This window comes from Penaeus vannamei, chromosome 13 (assembly GCF_042767895.1).
Source record: "Penaeus vannamei isolate JL-2024 chromosome 13, ASM4276789v1, whole genome shotgun sequence".
Classification (NCBI taxonomy): Eukaryota; Metazoa; Arthropoda; class Malacostraca; order Decapoda; family Penaeidae; genus Penaeus; species Penaeus vannamei.
This window is the reverse complement of record NC_091561.1, coordinates 3,286,190-3,296,189: the sequence shown is the minus strand read 5'-3', so window position 1 is coordinate 3,296,189 and position 10,000 is coordinate 3,286,190. Positions and strand designations below refer to the sequence as shown.

Here is a 10,000-nt window from a genome sequence, read left to right as displayed (position 1 = left end):
CCCCACACAGCTATTTACGAATTCACGTATTTACACATACGGATACGCTCACTCACACTCTCACTTACTCACCCATTCACACTCTCATTCACCTAATCACTCTCTCACTCATTCACCTACCCACACACTCACTCATTTATTTACTCACCCACCTCCCATACTCTCTCACATATTCACACACTCACTCACCTACTCGCATACACACTGGGCTCACTCACCAACTCTATTCACTCACTCACTCACCTAATCATCCACAAACACATTCACTCATTAACTCTCTTATTCACTCACTCACCCATTCACCTAACACGCTCGCTCACTCACCTACTCACACTCTATTTCACACACTCACCTACTCATGTAATCACTCTTACTGACTCACTCACTCACTCACCTCCTCACCCATACCCTCACTCACCCACACGCTCACTCACGCATCTACTCACGCACTTGCCCCCCACTCCCTCACGCACCAACTCACTCATTCTATTACTCACCCACACGCTCACTCACGAATCTACTCACGCACTCACCCCCCACCTACTCCCTTCCTCCCACTTCAAGGTCATAAGGAGCAAAATACTGACATATTTAGGGGAAAATCGACCCGTTTTTCGTTCTCGACAACAACTGTGGCTCCAATAGTCATTTATTAAGAAAAGAATAGTTTAATTGTTTATTTACAACTGTGGCTCTAATAGAGTCATTTATCAAGAAAAGAGATTCATTTATTAATTCATAACTGTTGCTCTAATAGAGTCATTTATTCATTCATTTATAACTGTGGCTCTAATAGAGGCATTTATTTATTCATTTATAACTGTGGCTCTAATAGAGTCTGTAATTTTGCTTTTGTCTGTGAGTAAAGAAGACAGAACAGAGGAGAAAAAGGAAGAGAAAAAGAAATAGAAAGGGGAGATTAAGATAAAGGAGGAGGAAGGACTAGGAGGTGGTAAAGGAGGATTAGGATTAGGAGGAAGAGGAGGAGGAGGAGGAGGGAGGATTAGGAGGAGGAGAAGGAGAAGGGGGAAGAAGAAGATGAGGAGAAGGAGAAGAAAACAAATAAGATAAGGAAATATAACAGAAAATGAGCAAAGAGAATAATAACAATAAGACGAAAAATGAAGTAAAGCAACAACAGACGAGAAACGATGAAAAATAAAACAGAAATATCATAAAAGAAAGAAAAATAGATATAGAAAGAAAAAGAAAAAAAGGACAAGCAAAAGTATTATATAAGAAAGAAAAAAAATAGATAAAGAAAACGAAAAAAAGACAATCAAAAGAAGAAAAGAAAAACAAAAAACAAGTATTATATGAAAAAGAAAAATAGATAAAGAAAAAATGAAAAAAGACATTCAAAAGGAGAGAAGAAAAAAAAGAAGAAAAAAAGATGGGAAAAAAGGACAACAACAACAACAACAACAACAAAAAGAGAAAGAAAAGAAGAAAAGAATAAATACAAGTCGCAAAATCCGGCAGATGTTTCGATTGAAATCAATATTTCGAGAATCAAGTTAAAGGAAGGAACCTTTTTGCTGCAATAAAGAAAGAAAGAAAGAAAGAAAAAAGACGAGAGGAATAGACTGAGAAGGGGAAGAGGACAAGACAGGACAGGATAATATGCAGCTGGAGTGAGGACAGGAGGAGAAGACAAAGGGAAAAAGGAAAAGAAAAAGAAAAAATGGGAGCAACTAGAATTAAAAAGAAAGAAGAAGGGAAAGAAAACAGAGAAATGATAATGATGAAGGAAAGAGAAAACGTTTTGCAAAAAAAAAAACTTTCCTAAAACATTGGACAGGAATGGAAAAACAGATAAATAAAATAAAACAATAAAAAAGAAATAAAAGATAATAAATAGAAGAAAAAGAAAAAAAGGGGACCTATAACAATCTCTCGGGATGAGTCATCAATTATGAGTTATTTTAGGCAACAGTGCAGTTCAATCTATTTCCAATTGCGGTGCATGATGAATTACCTAAAACAGTTAATGGTGCATCCCCTCTGGCCCGCTGCCCCCCCCCCCCTTCTCTCTCTCTGTCTCTCTTTCTCTCTCTCTCTCTCTCTCTCTCTCTCTCTCTCTCCCTTCTCTCTCTCTCTTTCTCTCTCTCTCTCTCTCTTTCTCTCTCTCTCTCTCTCGCGCTCTCTTTCTTTCTCTCTCTCTCTGTCTCTTTTTCTCTCTGTCTATCTATCTATCTCTCCCTCTATCTCTCCCGTCCTCTCTCTCTCTCTCTCTCTGTCTGTCTGTCCGTCTCTCTGCCTCTCTATCTCTATCTCTCTATCTCTCTCTCTCTCGCTCTCTCTCTTTGCCACCCACACACATATATATATATATACATATATATATATATATATATATATATATAAGCTATCTCTTTCTCTCGCTCTCTCTTTTTTTCTCTCTCTCTCTCTTTTCTTTCTCTCTCTCTCTCTCTCTAAACTCTCTCTCTCTCTCTCTCTCTCTCTCTCTCTCTCTCTCTCTCTCTCTCTCTCTTCTCTCTCTCTCTCTCTCTCTCTCTCTCTCTCCCTTCTTTCTCTCGCTCTCTCTTTCTTTCTCTCTCTCTCTCTCTTTCTCTTTCTATCTATCTAAATCTATCTATCCCTCTCTCTCTATATATACTACTCAGATCTCTCTCTCCCTCTCTCTCTCTCTCTCTCTCTCTCTCTCTGTCTCTCTCTCTCTCTCTCTCTCTCTCTCTCTCTCTCTCTCTCTCTCTCTCTCTCTCTCTCTCCCTCCCTCCCTCCCCCCTTCTCTTTTCTCTCGCTCTCTCCTTTTCTCTCTCTCTCTCTCTCCCTCTCTCTCTCTCTCTCTCTCTCTCTCTCTCTCTCTCTCTCTCTCTCTCTCTCTCTCTCTCTCTCTCGTCTTCTCTTTTCTCTCCCTCTATTCTCCACAGCACATGAATCATCGCCAATCTATACGTAATTACGAACGCAGAAATGACAACACAATGAGAACAAAAATACTTTTCACTACCGCGTCGAAAGATAGGAAGAGAGTGGGATAGATCAAAGAAAATGTGAAAGAAGAAAAAAGGAGTAAAAGGAGAGAGAAAAAACGGCCTGTATTATGGAATTCTCTCTCTTTGTCGAGGTTGGCTAAAAGGGGAGGGGAGGGGGAGAGGGGAGAGGGAAAGGAGGGAAAGGGGAGTGGGAGGGGGAGAGGAAGGATAAGCGAGAAGAGGGAAAAGAGGGAGAGAGGAGGGGAGGGACAAGAAGGGAGAAGGAAGAAAGATGACTGGGGGAAGAGGGAGGAGGGAGGAGGAGAGGAGGGAAAGGGAGAGGAGGGGGAAAGGAGCAAGGGAAGGAGGAGGACAGAAGAAGGATAGGGAAGAGAAGGGGAGAGGGAGGGAGGAGTATGGATAGAAGCGTAGAGGGAGAGGCAAGAGAGAGAGAGAGAGAGAGAGAGAGGAGGGAGAGGGACGAAGAATTAAGGGAATTGCCAGGGTGTTAAGGGAAGGGGAAGGAGGTAGGCTAAGAGGGCTCAAGGGGAAGGAGACGCAAGGTAAGAGAGGAAGAAGAAACAAATAAAGAGAAGCCAGAAGTGAAGAGGAAAATAGGAAGGGAGAGAAAGATAAAGGGGAAAAAATAGGAGGAAAGGAAGGAAGGGTAAATTGGGTTGGAGAGTGCAGGGGGAAAGGGGGGAAAGGGAAGAATATCCACAACTTGATGTCGAGAGTTGTGAAAGGGCGAAATAGCTCGGAAATATAGGCCAAGAAAAGGGGAGCGAGAGAGAGACACACAGCAAAGAGAAGCTTGGGGTTTCCGGGGGGGAGTGGTGGCGGGGGTGGGGTAGTGGCCAGGTGGAATGGGGTTTAAAGGGGGTCAGGATATAGGAAGGGTTGAGGAATTTTTTTAAAGAAGGGGGACGGGGGGGAGTAGCCTGTCACTATAAAAAAGATCACACACATTTTGCCCAAAAATCAGAAACAGACGCAAGTGCATATTCACTTCAAAACAAACACAGCTAAGCTTAGTAAGTCCATAAGGCAGTGAAACAAGGACACAAACTGCACAAACTGCATAAGATGGCTAACAAACTAACAAAAACACTCGCACAAACACAGACACACAAACACACATACCAGCCAACAGACAAACAAACACATAAGTCCGCACAAGCAACAAACACACACGCAATAATTATAGAAACAAATGATAGGGGTCAAAAATAAATACAAACACACACATAAACAAACACGCATTCCTAAAATAAAGCAAACCGCACGCATACACAAACGCACACACTTAAAAAAACAAAGGAAAAATACATAAACACGAACAAACACAAACAAAAACAGACAATCAAACAAACACTCCAAACAAAGAAATAAACGGCACATATGTACAAACCAACAAACACAAGCAAACACGAACACGAACAAACGCAAACAAACACAAACACGAACAAACACAATGAGACACAACCACACAAATAAGCACAAACAAACACGCACAAACCTAAACAAACACGCACGCATACACACTTCCCCTTCCCGTCGCGTCCTCTGACTCCCCATCTGCCCCCAACACTCCCCAACACTCACACGAGAACATCCAGAAACGGCAAAACAAACAAACAAACGAATCGCCGCGTGTGTTTGTTTGCGTGTGCCTCTCCGAACGCTAACGACACAAACGTTTATCAAGACATTTATTAGCGTCCCCGTCATATCGCATTTCTGAGACGGATATTAATACAGAGAATATTTTCATCATCACTACGGTACGTGTTGGGATTTCTGGAGACTACTGTCAGCGACATGTTGACAGCTATGGCGGTGTCAGTCTGAGGGAGAGTTAGAATTAATCTCGAATACGCGGGAATTTTCCTTTTACTGAGAGACTGACGTGACACATCGTTCTGTCCTCTTTATTTTAGCTTCATTTATTTGTTAATTTATCTATTCGTTTTCGTAGAATCTCGCAGCGCTTTGTGTGTCATAGTTATTTTTTTACTGAGAGACTGACGTGACACATCGTTCTGTCTTCTTTATTTAAGCTTTATTTATTCATTCATTCATCTATTCATTTTCGTACAATCCCGCAGCGCTTTGTGTGTCATAACATCGTGTCTCTCCCACGTGCCTCCCACGACGGGATACAAAGCTCGGTTCGATCAGAGCGGATTCCTTCCCACGCCGCCACCTGAGGACATGTCGCCTATCAGGAGGTCGTTGTCACCGCCTCCTTTAAGGTCACGTCACCTGCACCCAAGTCACCTGCTGAGTTATTTAAAGTCGCCATCTGTGGTCTTTCTGGAGATTCTTGCTATGCTGTTTCTTGTAGTCACGTCACCAGCCACGAAATCGGTGTCACGTTGCTATTTGTTTTCGTCTAGTGTTGTACCCGCCTGTGGGTTCATCTTGACGTCTCTGGCATCCCCTACAACCACTCTCGACATCTGTTTCGTCCGCAGTTCCGGATCTTTTGACGTCGAGTTGTCGTTAAACGTAGCCACGCCCTTTTAGACGTCGCCAGCTCTTCCCACGATCTCTGATGTTCTTGCTCAACGTCGGCCGCGTCATTGACTTCACTCCGCGCTCTTGCCATTCACATCAATCCTCACACACCTTTTGCCATTCTCGTTGAACACTAGGCTTCCCTCATTTCCCCTTTATTAGGCGTCACCGACCTTTCCGTCCTCGCTTCGTCTTGACATCCCCGTAACTCAGCTCTTTCTCGATCTTATTCGCTTTTCCACTCACTCACCCTCTTTCGACGTCTTCCCCATCCCCACCACCCCTTCTCCCGATTCTCCAAATCCATCTCCCCCACTCTTGAAGTCCCCAATTAACTTCAAACTCCTTCTTAACGTTTCCAACCCTTTCCCACCCCTTGCTAACCATTCTCCTTACACCCCCACCCTACCCCTCAAGCATCCCCTTGTTCCGCCACATTCCCTTCTCGACGTCACCTCCACCCCCTCCCTCTCCTTTCTCGACGTCCCTCACCTATCCCTCTCCTTTTTCGACGTTCTTCAGCTCCCCCTACTCCCTCCCCTCGACGTCCCTCCACCTATCCCTCTCCCTTTTCGATGTTCTTCCAGCTCCGCTACAGCTGCTATGGCGTCTACCCTACCTACTTCCTCTCTCATACCCTAGACGTTCTTCGGCTCCCCTACCTCCGTTCTCGACGTCCTCACTTTATGCCTCCTCTTTCTCCGACGTACCTCAGCTCCCCACTTCCTTCTTGACGTCCCCCACCTCCCCCACTCCCTCCCCGACGTCTCCCATCACCCCCATCCTACACTCGATACCCCTCATCAACCCCATCCTCCTACTCCATCATCCCCTTCCCCTTCTACCATTCTCATCGCCCCCCCACCATCCCCATCCTTCTCTCACTGCCTCCTGACCCCATCCCTACGCCCCTATCCCTTCCCCAGGGACTCTCACGCCCGCGGAGAAGCCACTTAGCCGAGCTTCTTCACGACACGTTGCTCGTTAAGTCTCGTCGTGATTAGCTTCCCCGGGTGGAGTCTTTCACGGAGGGGGGGGGGAGAGGGGGGGAGCTGTGGGGCCATTAAGTGGATGGGGATTAATGGGGCTTCATAGAGTGGGGGCATTAAGTGGGTGGGGATTAATGGGGCTTCATCAAGTGGGTGGGGATTAATGGGGTTTCATCAAGTGGGTGGGAATTAATGGGGTTTCATCGAGTGAGGCCATTAAGTGGGTGGGTATTAATGGGACTTCTCTGAGTGGGGCCATTAAGTGGGTGAGAATTAATGGGGTTTCATCGAGTGTGGGTATTAAGTGGGTGGGAATTAATGGGGCTTCATCAAGTGGGTGGGGATTAATGGGGTTTCGTCGAGTGGGGATTAATGGGGTTTCGTCGAGTGGGGCCATTAAATGGGTGGGAATTAATAGGGCTTCATCGAGTGGGGGCATTAAGTGGGTGGGCATTAATGGGGTTCCATTGAGTGGGGTCATTAAGTGGGTGGGAATCAATGGGACTTCTCTGAGTGGGGCCATTAAGTGGATGGGGATTAATGGGGTTTCATCGAGTGGGGCCATTAAGTGGATGGGGATTAATGGGGTTCCATTGAGTGGGCCATTTAGTGGGTGGGAATTAATGGGGTTTCATCGAGTGGGGCCATTATTGATGGTGGGTGAGGCAAGTTAATGGGGCTTCATCAGTGAGAGGGGCATTCAAAGTGGGTGGGAATTAATGGGGTTTCATCGAGTGGGGCCATTAAGTGGGTGGGAATTAATGGGGCTTCATCGAGTGGGGGCATTAAGTGGGTGGGGATTTATGGGGCTTCATCAAGTGGGTGGGAATTAATGGGGTTTCATCGAGTGGGGCCATTAAGTGGGTGGGAATTAATGGGGCTTCATCGAGTGGGGGCATTAAGTGGGTGGGAATTAATGGGGCTTCATCGAGTGGGGGCATTAAGTGGGTGGGTATTAATGGGGTTTCATCAAGTGGGTGGGAATTAATGGGGTTTCATCGAGTGGGGCCATTAAGTGGGTGGGAATTAATGGGGTTTCATCGAGTGGGGCCATTAAGTGGGTGGGAATTAATGGGGTTTCATCGAGTGGGGCATTAAGTGGGTGGGGATTAATGGGGTTCCATCGAGTGGGGGCATTAAGTGGGTGGGAATTAATGGGGCTTCATCGAGTGGGGGCATTAAGTGGGTGGGATTTAATGGGGCTTCATCGAGTGGGGACATCAAGTGGGTGGGAGTTTATGGGCTTTCATTGAGTGGGGGCATTAAGTGGGTGGGCATTAATGGGGCTTCATCGAGTGGGGACATTAAGTGGGTGGGAATTAATGGGGTTTCATCGAGTGGGGGTATTAAGTGGGTGGGAATTAATGGGGCTTCATCGAGTGGGGCATTAAGTGGGTGGGGATTAATGGGGTTCCATCGAGTGGGGGCATTAAGTGGGTGGGAATTAATGGAGCTTCATCGAGTGGGGCATTAAGTGGGTGGGGATTAATGGGGTTCCATCGAGTGGGGGCATTAAGTGGGTGGGAATTAATGGGGCTTCATCGAGTGGGGGTATTAAGTGGGTGGGATTTAATGGGGCTTCATCGAGTGGGGACATCAAGTGGGTGGGAGTTTATGGGCTTTCATTGAGTGGGGGCATTAAGTGGGTGGGCATTAATGGGGCTTCATCGAGTGGGGCATTAAGTGGGTGGGAATTAATGGGGTTTCATCGAGTGGGGACATTAAGTGGGTGGGAATTAATGGAGCTTCATCGAGTGGGGCATTAAGTGGGTGGGGATTAATGGGGTTCCATCGAGTGGGGGCATTAAGTGGGTGGGAATTAATGGGGCTTCATCAGTGGGGGTATTAAGTGGGTGGAAGCATTAATGGGGCTTAAGTCATCAGTGGGGGCATTATCAGTGGGGGGTCATCATTTACTATCTATTTATTCTGCTCATCCGTGTGTCTGGTCGTGTTAATTCCATCATTTATTGGGGAGGGGGCATCTTCAGGAGGGTCATTTGAATAATAGTATTACGTTTTCTTCTTTTAGTCCATATATGAGGGTCATATATATATATATATATATATAAGGGAGGGAGGCATATATAGTATAGTCATCATATATCATCGCTATCAGTCATATATTAATATATATATATATATATATATATATATATATGTCTGGTCTATATATTAATATCGCTATATATATATCATATATCATATATATATATAGTACGTTTTTTATATAATTTCTGAGCACGAACCCATATATTTATTATTAACTATTAATACATACATACATACATATATATATATATATATATATATATATATATATATATATATATATATATATATATATATATTGTTATATAAATTTCTTTTTTTCTGTTCTTATCTTTTCTTTTTGAATTTATCTTTCATACATCACTATTTCCATTTCCCTCTTTCTTCTCCTTAGAATCGGGCGCCACTGATTGATTTCTCGAGGGGAGAAGTAGGGGGAGGGGAAGGGAGGAGGAAAGGAAGGGGAGAGGGGGAAGGGAAAGGGAGGAGAAGAAGTAGAGGGAGAGGAAGGGGAGGAAAGGGGGAGAAGGAGAGAAGAGCAGGAAAGGGAGAGGGGAGGAGGAAGGGAAGTGGGGGAGGGGGAGGGATAAGGGAAAAGGAGAAGGAAGAGAAGGAGGAAGAAACGGGGAAGAAAAGGGAACCAAAAAAAAAGAAAAGAAAGAACGAGGGAAGAAAAATAGAAGAAGAAGAAGAAAAAGGAGGAGGAGGAGGAGCTCTTGAAGGTGGGAGGGGAAACGGATCAGGGAAAAGGAGGAGGAAGAAACGGGGAAGAAAAGCCAACAAAGAAAAGAGAACGAGGAAAGAAAAATAGAAAAAAAAGAAAAAGGAGGAGAAGGAGGAAGAAACGGGGAAGAAAAAGAAACAAAGAAAAGATAACGGGGGAAGAAAAATAGAAAAGAAAGAAGAAAAAGGAGGAGAAGGAGGAAGAAACGTGGAAGAAAAGGGGCTAAAGAAAGAAGAAAGAGGAGAAGGAAAATCATAGAAAAGAAGAAAAGGGAACAAAGAAAAGAAGAAAGAGGAAGGAAAATCAGAAAAAAGAAGAAGAAGGAACAGGAGGAGGAACTCTTGGAGGACGCGGCTCCTCGCTATTGGTCCCCCTCTCTCTCTCCTCGAGGATTTATCGGGCAATCTCCGCGGCCTCACGTCGTGCCGCTGCAGACGCCGCCCGGAGGATTTGTCTCGAAATGCCAGCGGAGAGACACGGCAAGCGGCTCTTACGTCACGCGCTGGCAACTGATTGATGGATTGACGGCGCGGAAAGACGTCTTCTTGCAATGCGGGGCTTTTGTCGCTCGGGTGTCGCGTCTTCGGTTCTGGTGACTTGGGTTTTTGCGAGTTGGTTTTCGCAAAGGGGGTTTGTATTATTATTATTTTTTTTTTTAACTTTTTTTCAGTTTTTTTTTTTTTTTTCAACTAAGGGTCGTTAGATTCGTAAATCGACCGAATTTCTATTATGCTATCAGTCTATTTATATTTTCAGTTCATATATTTTGTAATATT

The 10,000-nt window shown here is 44.8% G+C and overlaps 1 long non-coding RNA gene across 2 annotated transcripts in view; it reads left to right on the top strand.

The window, feature by feature from the left end:
* The window catches only part of LOC138863840 (uncharacterized), a 297,684-nt gene that overhangs the window by 153,058 nt on the left and 134,626 nt on the right, over nt 1-10,000 (top strand). The gene's annotated exons all lie outside the window — the stretch shown is intronic.